At 44.6% G+C, this 23,603-nt stretch overlaps 1 long non-coding RNA gene across 1 annotated transcript in view; it reads right to left on the minus strand.

The window, feature by feature from the left end:
- LOC130277584 (uncharacterized) overlaps window positions 1–23,301 on the minus strand; it is a 49,747-nt gene extending 26,446 nt beyond the window's left edge. Inside the window, exons 1-2 of the long non-coding RNA XR_008845479.1 lie at window positions 23,172–23,301; window positions 8,231–8,288 (exon numbers count right to left, since the gene is read on the minus strand). This is a non-coding gene — a long non-coding RNA (uncharacterized LOC130277584). The remainder of the gene's footprint in view (window positions 1–8,230; window positions 8,289–23,171) is intronic.
- Window positions 23,302–23,603: the final 302 nt, after the last annotated feature.

A 23,603-nucleotide genomic window follows, 5' to 3' on the forward strand; every position in this document is an offset into this window, starting at 1 on the left:
AAACAGCCCATTTTTATGGTGGGACCCCCACCAATCCCCTCGGTTCAAGTGGCTCTCCAGCTGTTGCTAAGCTGCAACTCCTATCATGTCTGAAGAGACTCAGGAATTAAGGAAGTTGCCGTTCTGAAACAGCTGCAGAGCCACAGAATCGGGTAAATTGTCACCCATCATCACTACGGAACTTACAAGTGACTCCAGAGCTGATGGGACAGTCAGGAGAACACACAATTATATCAGTGACCTGAGGGATGCCTTCTCTGTTGTCTTTCCTTTACTTCTTTATCTGGTCCAGACGCCAGGACTTCTTCCAGCTCCATCTTTTCTGCAGAGTCTGATGCCGTACATCATAAGCTCCTCACATTGTCAGCAGATCCTCATCCTCTATATAAAGACAATATTCATAATAGCACATTTTAATTCTGCCAAATACTGTACCACCTGAATATAATACTGCCACGCACTGTACCCTCTAAATATATTATTGCAACACACTGTACCCCCTGAATATAATACTGCCTACCACTGTACCCTCTAAATATATTATTTCCACACCCTGTACCCCCTGAATATAATACTGCCTACCACTGTACCCTCTAAATATATTATTTCCACACACTGTACCCCCTGAATATAATACTGCCATACACTGTACCCTCTAAATATATTATTGCCACACACTGTACCCCCTGAATATAATACTGCCACACACTGTACCCTCTAAATATATTATTGCCACATACTGTACCCCCTTAATATAATACTGCCATACACTGTACCTCCTGAATAGAATACTGCCACACACTGTACCCTCTAAATATATTAATGCCACACACTGTACCCCTTAATATAATACTGCCACACACTGTACGTCTGAACATAATACTGCCACACATTGTACCCTCTGAATATAATACTGCCACACACTGTACCCCCTGCATATAATACTGCCACACACTCTACCCTCTGAATATTATACTGCCACACACTGTACCCTCTGAATATAATACTGCCACACACTTTACCCCCCGAATATAATACTGCCATACACTGCATACCCTTCATCCCATCCTCTGTCTTATCAACACCCCCACCCCCTGCTTGGTTAGCTTATTACCCCAATGCCCCCTCCCCTCCGCCACATCCTCGCTATTCTCATCACTCCATACACCCCACCCATCCTTGGCTCTTCACTCCCGCACTCCATATTATTCCCCCCCCCCCCATTCTCAGTCTCATCATTGCAACCCCCCCATCCTCAGTCTCATCATTGCAATCCCCCCCCCCGCACCTCATCCTCAGACTCCTCATCATCATCATTGAACCCCCCCACCCCATAATCAGTCTCCTCATCATTCCACCCTCATCATCATCATCATCATCATTGCACCCCCCCACACCCCATCCTCAGTCTCCTCATCATTCCACCCTCCTCCTCATCATCATTGCACCCCTCCCACACACCCCATCCTCAGTCTCCTCATCATTCCACCCTCATCATCATCATTGCACCCCCCCCACACCCTATCCTCAGTCTCCTCATCATTGCACGCCCCCCAGCTTCCCCTCCTCCTCCTCATTATCATTCCATCCCCATAATACCACATCCTCAGTCTCCTCATCATTCCACCCTCCTCCTCCTCATGATCATCATTGCACCCCCCCCACACACACCCCATCCTCAGTCTCCTCATCATTCCACCCTCCTCCTCCTCATCAACATTGCACCCCCTACCCACACCCCATCCTCAGTCTTCTCATCATTGCACGCCCCCCAGCTTCCCCTCCTCCTCCTCATTATCATTCCATCCCCCCCAACACCCCATCCTCAGTCTCCTCATCATTCCACCCTCCTCCTCCTCCTCATGATCATCATTGCACCCCCCCACACACACGCCATCCTCAGTCTCCTCATCATTGCACCCCCCAGCATCCCCTCCTCCTCATCATCGCATTCCCCCCCACCCCATCCTCAGTTTCCTCATCATTGCAACCGCCCCCCAGCCCCATCCTCAGTCTCCTCATCATTGCAACTGCCCCCCCCAGCACATCCCTCCACCTCATCATCAATGCAATCCCCTCCCCCCCGTTCCCTGTCCTCAGTCTCCTGCTCATTAATATTACATCACCCCAGCACCCGATCCTCGATCTCCTTACCTTCCTGGAGATCGGCGGTGCTGCAGTGTGAGGATGCGGGCAAGGCTGCTGCTTGTGTCACTCTCGCGTTGCAGGGGTCAGAGGCTGTGACACATCAGACAGAGGCTTGGCGCAGATGTGCGTGCCTACGCGGTGCCCCTGGCCTGTCAATCCAACCCGGAAATTATTTGTAAAGGGCCCGCCGCTGCCAGCACTATTACCTGCAAACGGCACGGGCTCTTTAAAAATAATTTCCGGGTTGGATTGACAGGCCAGGGGCTCATGGGAGTAGACGTGCACCGCGTAGGCACGCACGTCTGCGCCAAGCCTCTGTATGACGTGTCACCGCCTCTGACCCCTGCAACGCCAGAGTGACAAGAGCAGCCTGTCAATCCAACCCGGAAATGATTTTTAAAGAGCCCGCGCCGTTTGCAGGCAATAGTGCTGGCAGCGGCGGGCCCGGGCAGCGCCCGCGGTCCCTGCCTGTTGCTGCAGCATGTAGCATAGTGTAGTGGCAGGGAGGGGGGCCGCTCCTCGGTGGCCTTTTTGGCGGCAGGCTCGGCCTATTTTACTGTAGGGGCCTGGAGCTGCAGCTCCATCAGCCCCTACGTTAATCCGGCCCTGGCTTCTGCTCTTGACAGTTCCTGAGACAGAGGTGTCAGCAGAGAGCACTGTGGTCAGACAGAAAAGAAATTAAAAAAAGAAAAGAACTTCCTGTGTAACATACAACAGCTAATAAGTACTGGAGGGGTTAAGATTTTTAAATAGAAGTAATTTACAAATCTGTTTAACTTTCTGGCACCAGTTGATTAAAAAAAAATGTTTTCACCGGAGTACCCCTTTAATCTCAGCATAAAATATCAGAAGAACGATTCTCTCTAATTCCATGATCACTTTAGCTGTGAAATGTGCACCTCACTATAAGAATTCTGCCCGGATCAACCTTGTGCCTCCCTCAAGAACAATCCAACTTAATTTTACTCCATATCTTCATCTGCTTATGGGCCTGAGAGAATTAGATTAGATTGTCTTGTCAGCCTTGCCCAGGGTTACATGAGTAATGTGCTCGGCTTCCAGTTGACAAATCCAATGTGTGGTGAAAAGATTTCCAGTCAGATTTAGCGGTAATATTATTAGAAAATTCAATATGCTGCCATTCTGCACCCTGGAATAAAATTAAATAGCAACATGAAAGCCCATTGTATTGCCAACCTATGCCATTTTCCTGAACCTGTACCCCATTGTTAAAACTGCTACTCTGCAGTAGGTAAATACATATATTTCACATGAAATAGCAATTTTGGAACAGAACGTCACATTTTGCCATTATTGTTATCACTAAGTTCACACACTGCAAAATTTGCATATTTTACACCCTGTTCTAAATTATTATGCAAATGATATTTTTCTCATTTACCTAAATAATTGATGTAAATAACAGTCAGCATAATTCTCATGTTATCAACTATTAAGAGTACAATTCAAATTTTATTGAACAAACCTCCTAATGATAACAGTATTTTTTTTAAATATAAAAAACGTCCAATGCACTGTTTCAAATTATTAAGCACAGTAATTTTCTAAACATTTTATGGGTTGTAAAGAACTGAAAATTGTCATTTGTTGTGTTTGCAGCATTTACTGAAATCAAAAGCTATTTCAAATCAAACTTTTAACAACATTTTAACTTTTTAAACATTTTAACAGGTCACGTTACATTTTAAAATAGGACCCCTTATTTGATAGCAGCTTCACAAGTCTTGCTGAACTTGTTTTTGGATAGTTTATGCTTGAATTTGTTTGCAAGATGTCAGAATAGCCTCCCAGAGCTGCTGTTTGGATGTAAACTGCCTCCCACCCTCATAGATCTTTTGCTTGAGAATGCTCCAAAGGTTCTCAATAGGTTTGAGGTCAGGGGAGGATGGAGGCCACACCATGACTTTATCTTCTTTTATCCCCATAGCAGCCATTGATGCAGAGGTACTCTTTGCAGCATGGGATGGTGCATTGTCATGCATGAAGATGATTTTATTATGGAAAGCATAGTTCTTCCTTCTGTACCAGGGAAGAAAGTGGTCAGTCAGAAACTCCACATACTTTGCAGAGGTCATCTTTATACCTTCCAGCCCAAAACATGCCTCCACCACCGCCTTGCTGACATCACAGCCTTGTTGGAACAGGGTGGCCTACGGTTTTAGGTCTGGTCCAAAACCGCATGCGAGTAAAAACTGAGCCGACCGGAGTCACCGTTTGACTCCGGTCGGCTCATTAAAGTAAATGCAGTCATGGGCTGATCTGGCTGGGGTATGGAAGGGTCATGTTTGCCCCTCCCCCCGCCAGATCCGGCACCCGTATGTAAAAAACATTGTGTGAATGCAGCCTTATTCTAAAACGACTGTAGTTTCTATTACAGTTATATTAATTACACTTTTTTTCATTTTCATGCCACTTTTGTTTCTTTCACGCCACAACCGCCCCCCCCCCCCCCCCCCAGAAAACAAAAAATTTGGGGGCAAAGTTGTAAATCCCGGAAAATTCTGGCAGAAGTAACTCAGGTAATATTCCATGATTACTTGTGCCCAAACAAGCAAATACTGTGTGGATAAAAGTGTTCAGGGGTGCAGTGATCATGAAAAAAAAAAAAAATAATAAAAAAAAATAAATAAAAAAATAAATATATATATATATATATATATATATATATATATATATATATATATACGGTGTATATATATAATTTTGTTTTTTTAATTAACATTTGCCAATAATTAATATTTATATTTAAAAAAATATTTAAAAAAAAAACTTTTTTTCCCTCCCAAAAAAAACAAAAGACAAAAACCATTTCTGTAAGAATTTACATAGGAAGCCGGAGTTCAGGCAGCGCTGGGCTGTCTTCCTCCACACCGCGTCCCGGCAGATCCAGATAGGTGATTTTAAATTGTCATTTTGCATGAAGCATATGTGAATCGTAGTGATTTCTGAAAATGTTTTCGCCGAGATCCAAAAAAGGAGAAAGAGAGAGAAACAGTGTGCAGAGGACCTGGTCTGCGTGGTAAAGGCATTAAGATCACAGGCTGGCCGGATCGAGGGGGGGTGAAGGACGGAGAAACCCTTCTCGTCGCAGTAAGTAGGATTACATTATCGGTCCATGAATGGGCTGTATGTGAATATCGATCCTGTCCACTCTCCGACTTTTGTTTTTTTCTATTTTACATAATAATTAATAAAAAAAACACTTTTTTTCCCTCCCAAAAAAAACAAAAGACAAAAACCATTTCGGTACCAATTTACATAATACAGACCCACTTTTGAAAAACTGGCATGACTAGTGTAAGCCTTGGATCGTTCTCATGTAAAAACACTTTAAATATAAAAATACGGTGGTCCCTCAACATACGATGGTAATCCGTTCCAAATGAACCATCGTTTGTTGAAACCATCGTATGTGGAGGGATCAATGCAATGTAAAGAATAGGACAGTGGTCTGCAACCTGCGGACCTCCAGATGTTGCAAAACTACAACACCCAGCATGCCCGGACAGCCAACGGCTGTCCGGGTATGTTGGGAGTTGTAGTTTTGCAACATCTGGAGGTCCGCAGGTTGAAGGCCACTGGTATTGGAGGTTGTACTCACGTGTCCCCGCCGCTCCGGACCGTCACCGCTCGTCACCGCTGCCCTGGATGTCGCCTTCCATCACTGTCTCTGCGTCCCCGGGGTGTCCCCGACGCTCCGGCAAGGCCTCTGCTTCCCCGGCATCCTCGTTCTCCGTCGCTGCCATCACGTCGCTATGCACGCCGCTGCTATTGGATGACGGGACGGCGTGCGCAGCAACGTGATGACGATGATTGAGAGCGCCGACGGGGATCCCGAAGAGGACGCGCCGGAGCCCCGAGGACAGGTAAGTGATCGTCAGCGAACCACACGGGGCACCGTAAACGGCTATCCGGTGGCAGCTGAAGCAGCCTGCGCTGCCAGATAGCCGTTTATGCGATTGCCCCGACATACAAAAGCATCGTATGTTGATGCTGCCTCTGAGAGGCCATAGTTTGTTGAAATGATCGTATGTCGGGTCCATCGTAGGTCGGGGTTCACTGTATATCAAAATATTGCACCAAAATTTTTTCACAAAACTCGACATTTTTGACATGAAGAGATTTGGATATACCCCCCATTGTGTTCATGGCTGCCGCTAGCTCTTCAGATTATCCTTCATTGCAGGATGCACCTGCTCTACATTAAATGCTGAATAAACATTTCCATAGGTGATGAATGACCAGAATTTCTGGGTTATTGGATGGGTATTTATATGCCCAATAATCCAGAAAATTTGATAATCCAGGATAATGTCCCATGGATGTCAGGTTAAAGGAATGGTGAATGGTGAATCTTTCTGTATAAACTTAAAGGGGTATTCCAGGCCAAAACTTTTTTTTTTATATATCAACTGGCTCCGGAAAGTTAAACAGATTTGTAAATTACTTCTATTAAAAAATCTTAATCCTTCCAATAGTTATTAGCTTCTGAAGTTGAGTTGTTGTTTTCTGTCTAACTGCTCTCTGATGACTCACGTCCCGGGAGCTGTGCAGTTCCTATGGGGATATTCTCCCATCATGCACAGCTCCCGGGATGTGACATCATCATTGAGCAGTTAGACAGAAAACTTCAGAAGCTAATAACTATTGGAAGGATTAAGATTTTTTAATAGAAGTAATTTACAAATCTGTTTGACTTTCCGGAGCCAGTTGATATATATATATATATATATATATATATATATATATATATATATATATAAAAAGGTTTTGCCTGGAATACCCCTTTAACACACAATCAATAGACTATGAATGATAAATACTGACAATCAAAAAAAAAAAAAAAAAAAGCATAATACTAACTGTGCAGATGTTCCTTTTAAAGACATATATACAGGTTTTCTCTTTGTATTATGACTTGTTATACTGCGCTTCTGATCCCAGGGATTGACTAGCTCTGGGAGAATATTACATTTTTCACACATTGATCTCCCTGATACCCTCCTCTGCTTTCCATCATCCCCTGAGATGAATGATGATACAAATCACAGACTGCCAGGAACATCAGGGGCACAATGGACAGAGAATGGAAGGAGGTTGTAACGAATAAATCTTACTGAATTCTTCAATTCTATGTTTCACTAAACAAATTAGAAGAATTTAAAAATAATATACAGCTTTCGTATACAGCCCAGGATATATGAAAAGAAAACTGTCCATTTGGTAAAACAATATATATAGACCATTAAATTCTCTCTGCCACTCAGTATATATGTGTATACGGAGACATGGTAAGAGTAGCCGAAAAAAATGATACTTTTCTAAGAAGCGCTGCAGTTTCCAGATGAATCCATGATCAGATGTAAGGTGAATCAAGTGATCTTTATTCCAATAAACAGGAGCGGAACAACTATGCGTTTTGGAGTTCACAAATACCTACATCACATATACTTATGTATATGATACAACTAGAGATGAGCGAACTTACAGTAAATTCGATTCGTCACAAACTTCTCGGCTCGGCAGTTGATGACTTATCCTGCATAAATTAGTTCACCTTTCAGGCGCTCCGGTGGGCTGGAAAAGGTTCATACAGTCCTAGGAGACTTTTTCCTAGGACTGTATCCACCTTTTCCAGCCCACCGGAGCACCTGAAAGCTGAACTCATTTATGCAGGATAAGTCATCAACTGCCGAGCCGAGAAGTTTGTGACAAATCAAATTTACTGTAAGTTCGCTCATCTCTAGATACAACCATACTGTGGATAGGTCCTGAGCCTGTTCTATATTAAATGATAGTTGAAATGCCTTGGAAAGGTGTGGTGGGGGTGGTCATTAACCGTATGTTCACATGTGAATTTGTGCTAAAGATTTTCTGCCGCCTATTTTATCATTGACCAACAAAAAATAAGAAGCAAAATCTCCAGCAAAACATGCAGCAAAATACTTGTACCCTAAGTGATTCATATAAACAGTTTTGTGTTAGGAAAAAGAGCTGTGCAAATTTTTTGGCAGCCCAAGTATAATTGGATTAATACATAAAAAAAAAAACCTTTACTCACCCCAAATTCACTATCACTCCAGCTCTACCGCAGCCCCACTGTCCTCTGCCGAAAGTGCCTGGCAACACATAAACACATGTCATACAGGAAGAGACAACTGAGAATCTTTATTATTAGTTCTGTTGATTCCATACTGTACTATATATTTTTTAAGTTCTTGGAAAACTTGACGAAAGCTGAACTGAAACAAAGGGGCCCAGTGCTCAGCTAACTGCTTTTGCCCCTTTATAATAGTATTCAGGGGAGGCCTTAGCACCTGGATCCAGAACAACAAGTCACAAGTTCTTGAGAAGGGAACAGTAGTCAGTACAGTACAGCAGTCAATGTAATGGACTCATGCCACTGGGGTGTTGTCACTGGCAGAAAGGACAGATGGCATGTATACAGGAGAAAACTATAATCAGGTCTGTCTTACTTGCCAATAACAGAATTCTGACCTGGATTAACCCTTGCTTGACCTCCCTGTATAGACCCTAGTCTAGGCTGTTCTTAACTTGCCTGTCAGATCTACCAGTCAGTCAGTTGCTACTTTGTAGATACAACCTGGGAATATGTAGCAACAAAGTTTAGATGCCTAAATAGGGGTTAATGGTTAAAAACTGTATTCCTTTGCTAAATAGACTGTCTAGAGCAAAGACTGACTGTAGAAGTTTATGTGCTTGACAGGTTATTCCTTGATAGGTTATTCTATTCATTAAATGAGATTGTACGAACTCTCCCATTGCCTATTCTGCAGCCAATATATAAACCATTAGTAGAGCAATGGTCGGCACTATCTGAGAAGTGGTGGTGCACGAGGAAAAGGGTATTGTAATATAATAACGAAGGTCCCAGCACTCACCGATGCAAGCAAATGGTATTTATTGTATATCCTAGTCACAGGACGCATTTCGGCACTTAGCAGACAGCAGAGGAAGGCTAAGTGCCGAAACGCGTCCTGTGACTAGGATATACAATAAATACCATTTGCTTGCATCGGTGAGTGCTGGGACCTTCGTTATTAATATATAAACCATAACATAATTGTCATATATGGGAAGGGAAGGAGTGCAGTACTAATCCCACCCACTCCCTCTATCCCTGCCTACTTGCCTATCCGCCCTAAATAGCGGATGGACAACCATGGTGACAGTCCCTCCCTAAATATGTGAAGGAAGTTGCTGCCAAAAAAACAAACTACAATACAGACGTTGGGGCTCTGCCTTCTGCTCCTCTGCCTGTCCTGACTACGTCTGTGCCTCATCCTTCCTGTGCCACATTATACCTCGGGTGCCTGTGGGGACGAGTCGTATCAGGGGTAGCAACATGGGTGCCACCTGCCGCAGCAAGTCCATCCCGCTTTGTGGTGGGCTCTGGTGAAAACCAGCAGTACCTTAGACTCTACTCCCTGGTATGGCCCAAGCCATCTTCCTAACAGGTCAGTGGATCCACCTAACCACAGCCGTTACAGTAAGATCCAGCCATGGATCCCGCCAAGGTTCCTCTGCCCAGTGTCTCTCCTCTCTCGGCAATTGTCACACAGCAGTCCGTGCAGATTGAGCAGCAAGCACTGCAGCTGTCTCAGCTTACTGCACTGATGCAGCAGTTTCTCACCTCACAACAGCCACAACTGGCTTCAGCGGAACCTTCAGTGTCATCAGCTCCAGTGGCTTCCGGTGGCTCCAAGATTCCTTTATCTTTGCCTTCCAAGTGTAACGGAAATCCCAAGTTGTGTAGAGGTTTTGTCACTCAGTGCTCCATGCATCTGGAACTCTTGGCTGACCAGTTCTCTACGGAACGTGCTAAAATGGCATTCGTCATGAGTCTTCTGTCTTGCAAAGCTCTGGCCTGGGCTACTCCTCTTTGGGATCATAATGATCCGGTGTCTGCTAACCTCCAGTCCTTCCTCGCAGAATTCCGCAATGTCTTTGAACAACTGGCATGGGCTTCCTCGGCTGAGACAGCCCTGTTGAATCTCTGTCAAGGGAACTCTTCTGTAGGGAATTATGTGGTACAATTCCACATCCTGGCATCCGAACTAGCATGAAATGATGAGGCCTTGTGCACTACCTTCAAAAAAGGACTTACTGGTAGAATCAAGGATGCTCTTGCTGCAAAAGACCTTCCGACTTCCCTGAGTGACCTAATCAACTCGGCCACTCGAAATGATGTCCGATTTTCTAAGAGACAGGAAGAGCTTCGTCACGAAAGAGAACCTGTTCAAACACGTTGGTTCCCTCGCTTGGCACCAGTGTTCCAGCGTCCGTTTCATTCTTATACTATCCCACCAGTGGAGGAGCCTATGCAGGTGGATCAGACTAGATTGTCTTCACAGAAGAGGTCTCATCCTCATGAGGAGAATTTGTGTCTCTACTGTGCCAGTTAAGAGCACTTCCTTAAGGACTGACCAATACGTCCGCAGCAATTGGGAAACAATCGCACCTAGGGTACGTAGGAGAGGCGTTCCTGGGTGTGAATAGTACCTCTCCACGTTTGACCATGCCTATTTAAGTCTATATCTCCACAAAGACTTCTTTCTCCGCTTCTATCTTCTTGGGAAATTTTATTGATGCTTCCTTGGTCCAAAAGCATTATCTCCCTGTGTGTCAAGCCTCTACATATTTCTTCAGTCAATGGAGATAACCTGAATTGTATGGTCCTGTTTCACATTGAACATCTCATCATGCAGGTGGGAGTGTTACATAAGGAGAAGATAGAGTCCTTTGTGCTTCCTCATTGTACCTCTGAACTTCTTCTAGGACTTCCTTGGCTTCAGCGGAACTCTCCGAAACTTGACTGGAACACTGGAGAGGTTTCTCGTTGGGGAACTTTCTATCATGGACACTGTCTGGAGTCCACCCAGCCTATGATGGCCCCATCTTCTTCTATTAAGTCGGACCTACCTCTCCCTTATCGAAACTATTCTGATGTGTTCTGCGAGATGCAGGCAGAGACTCAGGATTCTTGTTTGTAGGGAAAAAGGATGGATCTCTGTGTCCCTGTATTTACTATCCCTGTATTGACTATCAGGGTCTTAACTTTTAACAAGATTAAAAATTGCTACCCTTTGACTTTGATTTCTGAACTCTTTGATTGTTTACAGGGAGCCAGAATCTTCTCTAAGTTTGATCTGAGGGGAGCATACAATCTTTTTCGAATTCGTGAAGGTGACGAATGGAAGACAGCCTTTAACACCCGATATGGCCATTTTGAGTACCTTGTCATGCCTTTTGGTCTCTGCAATGCTCCCACTGTCTTCCAAGAATTCTTTAATGACATCTTCCGAGATCTGTTGTACACCTATGTAGTCGTCTACCTGGATGATATTCTGATTTTCTCTCCCAATTTGGAGGCTCATCGTTTCCACGTCCGTCTGGTACTTCATCTGTTTGCCAAGCTTGAGAAATGCCTCTTTGAGAGAACAAGTCTTCCATTTCTTGGATACATTGTCTCCCACCAAGGTCTGCAGATGGATCCTGCCAAGCTTTCTGAGGTATTGGACTGGCCAGGTCATTCGGGTCTACGGGCTATTCAACGATTTTTGGGGTTTGCCAATTACTACCGTTAATTCATTCCACACTTTTCTTCATTGGTTGCCCCAATTGTAACCCTCACCAAAAAGAACTGCACCCCCAAGAACTGGTCTCCTGAGTCTGAGAAGGCCTTTTCTCAGTTAAAATCTGCCTTCGCTTCAGCACCTGTTCTCTCACGACATGACCATGAAAAGACGTTCTTTTTGGAGATAGACGCATCTTCCGTAGGAGCTGGCGCATTTTTAACTCAGAAACGCCCCAAAGTCAAGAATATGACCTGTTTTTTTTCTCCAAGACCTTTTCTCCATAGGAGAGGAATTACTCTATTGGCGATCAAGAACTCCTCTCTATAAAACCTGCCTTAGAGGAATGGCGTCATCTTTTGGAGGGTTCCACACATCCAGTCAGCATCTTTACGGATCACAAGAACCTTTTGTATCTTCAGTCAATTTTTTTATTCATTTCTGTCCTGCCAACAAGAACATAAGAACAGATGCACTCTCCAGGTCCTCCGATGTGGTTTGACAAGTTTCCACTCCTCGTCATTTTATTCCACCTCAGTGTTTGGTTCCTGTAGCACCTGCAGTCCTCCAGTAAGCTCCATCTGCAAGATCCTTCATACCACCTATATTGAGATGCAGGGTGCTGATCTGGGGTCATTCTTCATTGGTAGTTGGCCATTCCGGTGTGCGAAAGTCTTTTCAATTAATCTCTCGGCATTATTGGTGGCCCCACCTCAAACGAGATGTCACAGTCTTTGTCGGTTTCTGTGCTACCTGTGCTCGAGACAAGACTCCTCGGCAGTGACCTGCTGGCCTTCTACTTGGGATTTCACGTCTATCTGGCAACAGACTCGGCATTCTCTGCTTCAAGCCTCCTCCCGTATGAAATCTCAAACAGATAAGAAAAAAAGATTTCCTCCATCTTTCTCTCCCGGTGATAAGGTCTGGTTATCTTCCAAATATATCAGTTTCAAGATTCCCAGTTACAAGTTGGGCCCTCGTTTCCTGGGACAATTTGAGATTTTACAAAAGATTAATCCGGTCTCCTATAAACTCTGTCTTCCTTCTTCCCTACGCATTCCAAATTCTTTCCATGTCTTCCTTCTCAAGCCAGTTGGGATCAATTGGTTCTTGCAAAAGTCTGTTGTTTCCATTCCTGTTCCTGGTTCTTCTGATGTCTACGAGGTCAAAGAAATCTTAGCTACGAAAACTGTAAGAGGGAGATGTTATTTTTTGGGGGACTGGAAAAGTTTTGGTCCGGAGGAGAAATCTTGGGAGTCGGAGGAGAATATACTGGACCATGACTTACTTCAGAGTCCCTCTCTGTTCCTCTCCTCCTGCTCATATCTGCCGGTGCACGCGCCCCCACCTCCTAGGGTGCGCATGCGCCGGCTTTTCTGAATTTACAGGACCAGTGCACCAATAATTGGTGCTTGTCCCAAACCAACCCTATATTGTTCCGGCACTTCCTCCTGTTCCCTGCCAGATCTTTGTCTCCTAGTTGCCAAGAGAAAGCATAAATTTGTGTCTTGCCGATCCATGTATCTGATCCCTTGCTACATATACTGACCTTGCTCCTGTGCCCCATGCCTTCTGACCTCCTGCTACGTGACCTGACCTTGCTCCATTTCCGCCTGTCCGGACCTCCTGCCTGTCCTAACTACGTCTGTGCCTCATCCTTCCTGTGCCACGTTATACCTCAGCTGCCTGTGGGGACAAGTCATTTCAGGGGTAGTGACCTGGGTGCCGCCTGCTGCAGCAAGTCCATCCCACTTTGCCACGGGCTCTGGTGAAAACCAGCGGCACCTTAGACTTACAGGTCAGTGGATCCACCTAACCAGAGCCGTTACAACAGACACAGGTTGGGATACAGTAAGGGAGCACACAGACTAACAGAAATAATATCTAACACACACACATAATGAGTCAATGTCCATTAGCCGAGTTAATACCAGGAGTTGACAAAGGTGCCAAGTCGCTTTTATTTAGAATTTAAAAAAAAAGGTTCCAAGTCACAAATACAGAGAAGAGTCAGGAAGCCAAGTCAGAAAGTCACAAATACTGGAAGATCAGGAATACAGATAATAAACGCTAGTTACTTGAGTGAGCTCTTTCACAGGCAAGGCCTGAAAGCAGACTGCAGGTTTATGTAGGCAACACACAGGTGAACTAACAAGGTCAGCTAACTAGCCCAGAGCAATGCAAAGCCACAGCAACTAGATAAACACTCTCAGGGATTTTTAACCCTTTGGGTTCTTACAATAAGCCTCCATCTTGTGGGCAGCAGGTGGAGATCATGAACTTTCATTGTACAAATTCTAAAGCAGTTTCCACTGAAAAAGTTACTAGAGAAAGAAATAAAAGCTAGAGTTTTATAATTCCCCATTTTCTATTACTGTTAGATTATTAGAAAGATTTATGGTGAGAGGGACAAACACTACTCCACTGCTATGGAGGATCAATATGGCCAGATACCACAGCCTCACAGAGAGGTAAATATAACTTTAAGCTTATTAAAAGAACTACTGCTAGTTGTTTCTAGGTCAGTCTGACTTCTTTATCAGGTTTATAAAAACAATATATGAATATATATATATATATATATATATATATATGAATATATATATATATATATATATATATATATATATATATATATACATACATAGCAGGTTGAACCAAAAGTAATAATATGGTTTACACTAGATTAAACAGCTTACACCTGATAGGTTCTTAATGGTCTTTTTTTCCAATCTCTCTTTATTACAAATTTCACAAGTTAACAAAGCAAAGAAGCATAGTTACATATAAATATATACATAGTTGCATCTGAGCTTACACAAAATACAATTTCCTACACATTAGTTCAAAACTAAAATGCATTTCACATAGTATACATGCCATATAATGACAGTGTTAAATATAGCCTAGGGATGTCCCGATATCGATACTAGTATCGGTATCGGGGCCGATACCAGGAATTTGCATGGTATCGGGGACTCGTCTAATGTCCCCGATACTAAATCAGATACCTGGTGGAGTGCTCCGCTCCGCTGCGCTGTTCTCTGGTTAGCATAACTGCCCCGTTCTGCCGTCCGCATGATGGCATCTTATGGAGGAGCATGTGACACACACGTCACTCCACTGCGCCCAGCGTAACGCTATGGAGGAAGCAGAGTGACGCGAATGTCACATGCTCCTCCATAAGATGCCACGAGGCAGATGGCAGAACGGGGCAGCGGCAATGATGAGTATGGGGCTGCAGAGCGGCGACACTGGACAGGTGCAAGTGAGAAACTACAAGGGGGTCCTGCCATCTACAAGGGGGGGGGGTCCTGCTATCTACAAGGGGGGTCCTACTATATACAAGGGGGGGGCTGCTATCTACAAGGGGGGTCCTGCTATCTACAAGGGGGAGGCCTGCTATCTACAAGGGGGGGGGCTGCTGGCTGCAATAGGGGGGTTGCTACTAATGTCTGCACCTGTCTATACTCCCTAGTATTAAAGGCAATCTTACAGCAGAATCACCTGCACTAACTTGAATTTATATGTAGATAGTGCAGGTGACCAGGTTTCTATCGCTGCTCACCATGTAATCATCAGCACAATCGCTCTGGAGACATGGGTCTCGTCGCCAGTGCAAATTCCCTGTTCTGTCCAATGGAGAAGAGAGAAATCTTGTCTCACACTACAGCAGCCGCCTTCATTGTACACAACAAGGAACCCACATATCAGCATGATAAGAAGCGTCAGAAACTGCGTCAGATTCCCTTTAAAATAATAGTACTCGTAATTGGTATCGGCGAGTACTAGAATTAAAGGGGTTTTCCAGGATTTTTTTTATTTGACTACGCTACAGGGGCTGTAAAACATAATATCGTGTCTGTACCTGTGTGTGACGGTTTTCTCACAATTCTTATGTGATTTTCATTCCAATATTTATTTTTACCAGCATAGAAAATGACTGGTGTCTCAGATTTTTCCCAGCTGGCAATGCGACCGGGACCTGACTCACTAGTCAGCTGATGACAGGGAGCCTGTCTGCTTCAATGGGGGGAGTGATTGCTTGGTGGGAGAGATATCAATCTGCAACAGCTGTAGGCATCCTGATTGAATGGATGCAGCTCATTTATGTTTCAATGGGTGGGGTGGCTGATGTGTGGGAGGGAGGAAGATGGAATTGTGGGATTTGTAGTCAAAAAAAGAAAAGTCAAACAGGAAATACCAGTTCACAAACAGCTAGCCACAGTGTTATGGTAATCTCACAACATAGCCATTTAGGCCCAAGACAAGCGCAGATCCTTCCTAAGCATGTCCATTACTGCCTGCCAGGTACATACTAAAATCACCTTACGGTGGATAACCCCTTTAAACTATCGGTACTTGTACTCGGTCTTAAAAAAAGGTATTGGGACATCCCTAAGGCTAAGTTTCTACTTGTTTTTTTGTCCTGCGTTTTTTGGGTTGAAAAAAACGCATGAAGAAACCCTTGAAAAAATGCAGTGCAATTTCCTGCGTCTGGTGTTTTTTCTGCCATTATTTCTGGCATTTTTTCATTTGTGGGGAAATTGCAGTAGTGATGGAAAATGTTTTATTTAACGAAATGTATATATTTTATAACAAAATTTTAGTTATTTTTTAATAAAGTTTGTTTGACTTTTTTTCCCTCTATTTTTTTTTTTTACATTTTTTAGGTAGTCCTACTACTCCCAGCATGGAACATACTGTTCCATGATGGGAGTAGTAGTACATCTACTAATAGACATATCGCCCCGGGTGTCAGTCGTGACACACGATGCGATCATCCATAATATAGCAGAGATGTGGAGTGGCTCTATACAGTGGTCGAATCTCTTCTCTATACTCCGGCAAGTGATGTAAATAGAACATCACTCATTCATATTTTCCGCCCATAGTGGTGATTGGCCGGATGGTTGCAGACAATCACAGCTCTGAGTGAAATATGAATGAGTGAGTGAATGGCCGGCCGGAGTATAGTGCAGAGATTCGAGCGCAGGAGAAAGCCGCTCCATCTCTGCAATAGACAGGACGATCGCAGCGGGTGTCAGGAGTTATACCCACTGTGATCTGTTCTTACCTGCAGGTACTACTACTCCCAACATGGAGCACACTCTGCTCCATGCTGGGAGCTGTAGTACCTGCATTAATAGACAGATCGCAGCGAGTGTAACTTCTGACACCTGTTGCGATCTGTCTATTAATGCAGGTACTACAGCTCCCAGCATGGAGCAGAGTGTGCTCCATGTTGGGAGTAGTAGTACCTGCAATTAAGGAAAGATCACAGCGGATGTCACTCCTGACAACCGCTGTGATCCTCCTGTATAATGAATAGATGCGGGCGTCCGCTCTTCTATGGTCCCCTACACTGACGTATATATACACATATTCCTATTTCCCTGTGACAATCTGGCCAATCACAGCTCTCTGCGGGAAATATGAATAGGTGTATATATACGGAAGTGCAGGGGACCATAGAAGAGCGGCCGGCCGCATCTATACATTATATAGGAGGATCGCAACGGGCGATCTGTCTATTAGTACAGGCACTACTACTCCCATCATGGAACAGTGTGTTCCATGCTGAGAGTAGTAGTACTACCTAAAAAAAATAAAAAATAAAGAAAAAAAGTGAAAAACACACACACACTACATTTTTATTATTGTCGGCTACATTTTAAGGTCCCCACCCGCCCACATAAATTGATCCCTGTTTTAAAAATTAATAAAAATGTTGTTATAAAAAAGATACATTTTGTTAGATACAATTTTTTCCTTCACTACTGTATCTTTTTTTTTTTTAATGGTACCCTACGAAATTTGATTAAAAAAGGCATCTCCATCACATTTTTAGCTCGCTAAAGTCCAAAAAAGAATAAAAACTGCCAGCAAAAACGCTAAAGTTAAAACCCACATATCGTTTTTCTTGGCGTTTTTTCACTCCCATAGACTTCTATGGGTGAAAAACGCCAAGATTTTGACTCAAAAATCGCCAGTGGCTCAACATGCTGCGATTTTGGAAAACCGCCAAGGAGCTGAAAAACGCCAAAAAAGAGTGAAAAAAAGCGAAAAGGATAAAAAAAAAGTCAAAGTGAAAAACGCCAAGTGGAATAAGAATTTTGTGATTTCTCATTGATTTACAGCTAATATCTGGCCGCAGTGTTTTTTGGCCGAAAAAACGCCATGCGACAGAATTGGAGCTTTTCTTGGCATTTCCCCCCCCCAAAAAAACAAGTAGAAACTTAGCCTAATACAGCCCATATATCTTCTCCTATTTATCAGTATATCCAATATAACGAAACCTACCCCACCTGGCAGACAGAGGGAAAAAAAAAAACAAGACACACAAAATTCCATCTAGCCCTACCATTTCTTCCAGACCACATATCTTTTTTGGCTTTTATTTAAGGCATTTGACCATAAAAGTTTGTATCCTCTGACCTTTTCCATAGTTTGTTTCCAAACTCTAAGTTCATCTGTGTCCTCCCCCATTCACTCTCTAAGGGTACGTTCACACGCGCAGATTTTCACAGAGTATTTAGCTGCGGATCCGCTGGAGAAGGCCCCGCTGTATGGTAGCGGCAATACGCCACTACGAGCAGACACACTGTAGTGATGTGCGCGGCGTACTCACACACCACCATTTACTGCTATGGGAGAGCCGAAGCGCTGCCTTCAGCAATTTCCGGTTCTCCCATAGCAGTGTATGGAGGGGGCGTGTTGGCCGCTGCTTCGTGCGGTGGTCAACACGCCCTCTCTAACCAGAAAGCCGGGGCCCCGTACGGGAGATCGCGGGGGGGCCCAGCGGTCGGACCCCCCGCGATCTGAAACTTATCCCCTATCCTTAGGATAGGGGATACATTTTTCAATCCCGTAGTTCTCCTTTAAGGACATAGCCAATTTTCATTTTTGCGTTTTCATTTTTTCCTCCTCCCCTTTTAAAATTGGTATGCAGAAAATTGTCCTTTACTGACCCCTATACTTTTTTTTTTGTATACAGGGATGTATTAGGGCTAATTTTTTGTGCTGTGATCTGTAATTTTTATCGGTACCATTTCAATTTTGATGGAATTTTTTGATTGCTTTGTATTAATTTTTTTTTGATACATGATGTGATTCAAAATCAGTATTTTTGGTGTTTGATATTTTTAACACAGGGGCGTAGGAACCCCTTCAAATCTGGGGGGGGGGGCAGCATTTAAGTGGGTATGGCAATGTGAGGGTGGAGCTTCAGAGGGGGATCATTTAATGTTGCATGATTCTATTAAAGGAAAACAGTCATCCTTTTCACCCACACTATAACCCAATACACTGGGTTATAGCGTGGGTGAACAGAAGACCGATGAGGGGTCACTGACTTCTTTACGTACCTGCCCTCTGGAGATCTGCTTCCATTGTCCGTGAATTGCGTGCTGGAGGCTGGGCCCACTGGCTCAATTAGAATATTAATTTTCGTAGGTCATGTTAGCACTGCGCCAACTGAGCGCTCACGTGACCAACGAGAATGAATATTCAAAATGAGGCGGTGGGCCCACCTCCAGCGGACAATTCACAGACAATGGAATCAGATCTCCGGAGTGAAGGTATGTATAGGAGTCATTGACCCCTCATGGGTCTCCTGTTCACCTGCACTATAACCCAGTTTATTGAGTTTAGTGTGGGTGAACAGGATGACTGTTTTGCTTTAAAATTGAGCTTTAGGCTCCCCATTACAGGTACCATTGGGGAGCAGTGAATTCAGGAGACAGCAATTCAGGCAGGACTGTGGGAGGTCAGGCTCTCTACAGCCTGTGTAGGCACCATTAAGTCATGCATTGCTTATCCTGTATTGATCCTAAGTTATATCCTGTATTATACTTCAGAGCTACACTCACTATTCTTCTGGTGGGATCACTGTGTACATACAATACATTACTTATCCTGTAATGATCATGAGTTATATCCTGTATTATACTCCAGAGCTGTACTCACTAGTCTGCTGGTGAGGTCACTGTGTACATACATTACATTACTTATCCTGTACTGATCCTGAGTTATATCCTGTATTATACTCCAGAGCTGTGCTCACTATTTTGCTGGTTGGGTCACTGTGTACATATATTACTTTACTAATCCTGTACTGAGCCTGAGTTATATCTTAATTATCGATAGTACTGTATCTGGTACAATCTATTAGTATCTTCTATCAGTATTGCACCATGTAGACTCACCCAGAGTATGCAGGTCTTGAGCGGGGTGGGCACACTGTTGCGGTGCACCAGCACTTTACTGCTGGTGCACACTGACAGCCGGTGATCCTCCGACCATGACAGCGGCTCCAGTATTGTGACTGAGGCAGAAGTTAGGACGTGGCTCCTGCTCCCCATCTGGCAGTTGCTAGGCTTCTAAAATCTTCTCCCATTACTGTCTATACAGGGAGAGATCATCACAACATGCCAGGAATACAAACAGATAAGGCTCCTGTCTCGCTGCCTGATCACCCCCAGATCGCTCTTTACCCCAGACCCCTCTGTCCTCCTCCAGACCCCCTCTGTACTTCAGACTCTTCTGCAGCTCAGACCGCTCCATACCCCTGATCCTTCTATCCTATCAAAACCTCTCTATCCTCCTCCAGACCTCTCTGTCCTCCTCCAGACCCCCTCTGTACTTCTGCTTTGTACCCCAGACTCTTCTGCACCTCAGACTGCTCCATACCCCAGACCCTTCCATCCTCTCCAGACCCTTCTGTACCCCAGACCCCTCTGTCCTCTCTGTATCTCCAGAACACTCTGTATTCTAGGCACCTGTCCTCCCCAGATCACTCTGTACACTTCAGACCACTCTGTCCTCCCCAGACCACTCTGTAGAATCCAGTCCACTCTGTCCTTCCCAGACCCCTTTGTACCCCAGACCCCTCGGTCCTCCCCAGACCCCTCTGTACCCCCAGACCCCTCTGTCCTCTCCAGACCCCTCTGCCCTCTGTACCCCCAGAACTCTCTGTATGTCAGACACCTGTCCTCCAGACCCTTCTGTCCTTTCCAGACCACTCTGTCCTCTCCAGACCACTCTGTCCTCCCCAGACCACTTTGTCCTCCCCGGACCATTCTGTACACTCCAGACCACTCTGTCCTCCCCAGACTCCTCTGTACACCAGAACCCTTTTTAACTCTTCAGACCACTCTATCCTTCCCAGACCACTCTGTCCTCTCCAGACCACTCTGTACACTCCAGACCACTCTGTCCACTCCAGACCCCACTGTCTACTCCAGACCCCTCTGTCTACTCCAGCCCACTCTGTCCTCCCCAGACCCCTCTGCATACCAGATCCTTTTATCCTCTCCAGACCCCTCTGTACCCCAGACCCCTTTGTCCTCTCTAGACCACAATGTACCCCAGACCCTTTTGTACACTAGGCCTCTCTGACCTCTCCAGACCCTCTGTACCTTAGACTGCTCTGTACACTCCAGACCCCTTTGTACCCCAGACCCCCCTGTCCTCTCCAGACCCTCTGGAGAGATTTATGTAAAATTTGGAAGCGTAAGTGTGGTCCTAAAGCTGTCCAGGAGGCCCCCTTTGGATTTCCCAGGTTAAACCCCTCCCCCCCAACACCTACCATGAGCTTAATACTGGCCACATTCTAAAGTCTTCTGTGACTTTCCCTGCCAGCTTCTCCTTTTTGGCGTGCAGATAAATATGTAATTAAAAAAAAATGTTTCTCTTTTTTGTAAAATGAGAAAATAAGTGTGATTTTGATTTATTATTAGGGGAGGGGGTTTTATATAATTTTTTCAAACATTTTAAAAATTTCTATAGCGTTTACTGTATAATGCTATGCCTATGCATAGCCTTACACAGTATGATCGGCGATCCACTGATATATAGCCTGGCCAACTCCAAGCTACATAATTGGATCAGCCATCAGCGGCAGGAGGCAGGTAAGGGGACACTTCTCCACCATTTTAGCTCACGGAACCCCTGCGATGACATCGCAGGGGTTCCTTGAGCTCCACTGTCAACCGGCAAGTTCCACTTTCACTTTAGACGCTGTGATCGCCATTGATCACGGAGGCTAAAGGATTAAATGCCAGGAAGCATCAAGATAGCCTCTGCCCGGCATGAGCAGTGAATGTCTGGCTACTGATAGTAGCCAGCACTCACCGCTCTAAAGCGATCGCAACTCCAGCACTCACTTCAAACCCGCTTAAGGATTCAGGATGTACAGGTACACCCTTTGTTCTTAAGTATCAGGTCACAAGGGCGTATCTGTATGTCCGATGTCCTGAACGGGCTAAACATATTTCAGCCACACGGTTGTCGCTTGTCTGGGCACTAATAATGTAATCATGGAATATTTTATGAGATTAGTTTGTTCCCACCAGAATTTTCAGAGTTAAAAAAAAAAGTTGTGCGAAAATGAACTCTCATATATTCAAGCAGCACAAGGGACCTTTAAAAATGCAAGCAGAAAAAAATATGTGATTGATCTTGCTGTAGCACAAATTCAGTAGTCTTTGAATATGTCCCCCTGTGTTTTACTGAACTCACTAGTTTGCATCCTTGTTCCTCACTACTCTTGAAAGTCACTGTAAAACACCCCAGTACATGTTTTTATATGTAGTTAAATTAAATACATTTCCCTAAAATATTTTTGATATATCTATAGTTCTACCATCTACCTGAGAATCATTTATGTCATAAATGTATATATTACCATAGCAAACAAGTGACTAGGGAACAAGATTTATCTGGGTGATGCTGACATCTAGTGGTGTAAGACTGGGTTTGCACAGCATTTGTGTTTTTACTTTTGTGTATGTGTTTTATACTCATCACACATTGCAATCTAAACTTTTTTTGCTGGAAACAATAGTACAGACTTTTTTATTATAAAATATGATATAACAGAAACAAGTGAAACATAAATCCAAAACGTAGCGTGAACCTGTGAAACTATCTGTATAGACAGAAAGTGCAGATGACGCTGATGACAGATTTCCTTTAGGGTACGTTCACACGAGCGGACCCACAGCGTATTTTACACTGCAGATCTGGCCCTGAAGGACCGCTGCATGATGGCTTTACATGTGCCTGCTCGGAGTAGACACACTGCGATGTTCGAGTTGCACACATCGTGGCCGCTCCCCTTGCTCCATGAGCTAGGCCGAGAGCTGCAGCAATGTGCGAGTATACTGCGCATGTGCGTTGCTACTTGCACATGCAGTGTGTCTGCTCATAGCGGCGTATTGATGCTCCGAGCAGCCACATGTAAAGCCACCATGCAGGGGTCCTTCAGCGGCGGATCTGCAGCGTAAAATATGCTTTGGGTCCGCTTGTGTGAACGTACCCTAAAATAAGAAATAATGTTGTATACTCTGCTATGTATTGAAGACTGGATGAAGTTAAAGGGGCACTCCAGGGAAGAAAACTTACCTTCTGTGTACAAGATAGGGAATAAATATCTGATCGCAGGTGTTGGAACCCACCAACCGCGCCTTCTCCCCCCATGATATACTGTACGGGCCAGGGCCATCTTTAACGTGGGTCAAAAGGGGCAGCTGCCCTGTCCTGGGGGCCCAAAGCAGCTAGCCCTTTAGCCCCAGTGGCGTCTCCAGGCTGTGCCCCCCCCCCCCCAATGTAAATGTGCTTAACTAAATTGATGCGGCCCGTCCAGCGAGCCGAACCAACTGCCAGCCTTCACTCTGCCCTGCCATGTTTTGCAGCGGCAGTTAAGTGACAGGGATCAGGACAGCCGGTCCGAGATGCTTTAAACGATAAGTGCGTGCCTATTGTTAAATGCAGCGCTCGACTGATTGACAAAGCGGAGAGCCATTGGCTTCTCACCCTGTCAATCACTCTTGTGAT

This window comes from Hyla sarda, chromosome 6 (genome assembly GCF_029499605.1).
Source record: "Hyla sarda isolate aHylSar1 chromosome 6, aHylSar1.hap1, whole genome shotgun sequence".
Lineage (NCBI taxonomy): Eukaryota > Metazoa > Chordata > Amphibia > Anura > Hylidae > Hyla > Hyla sarda.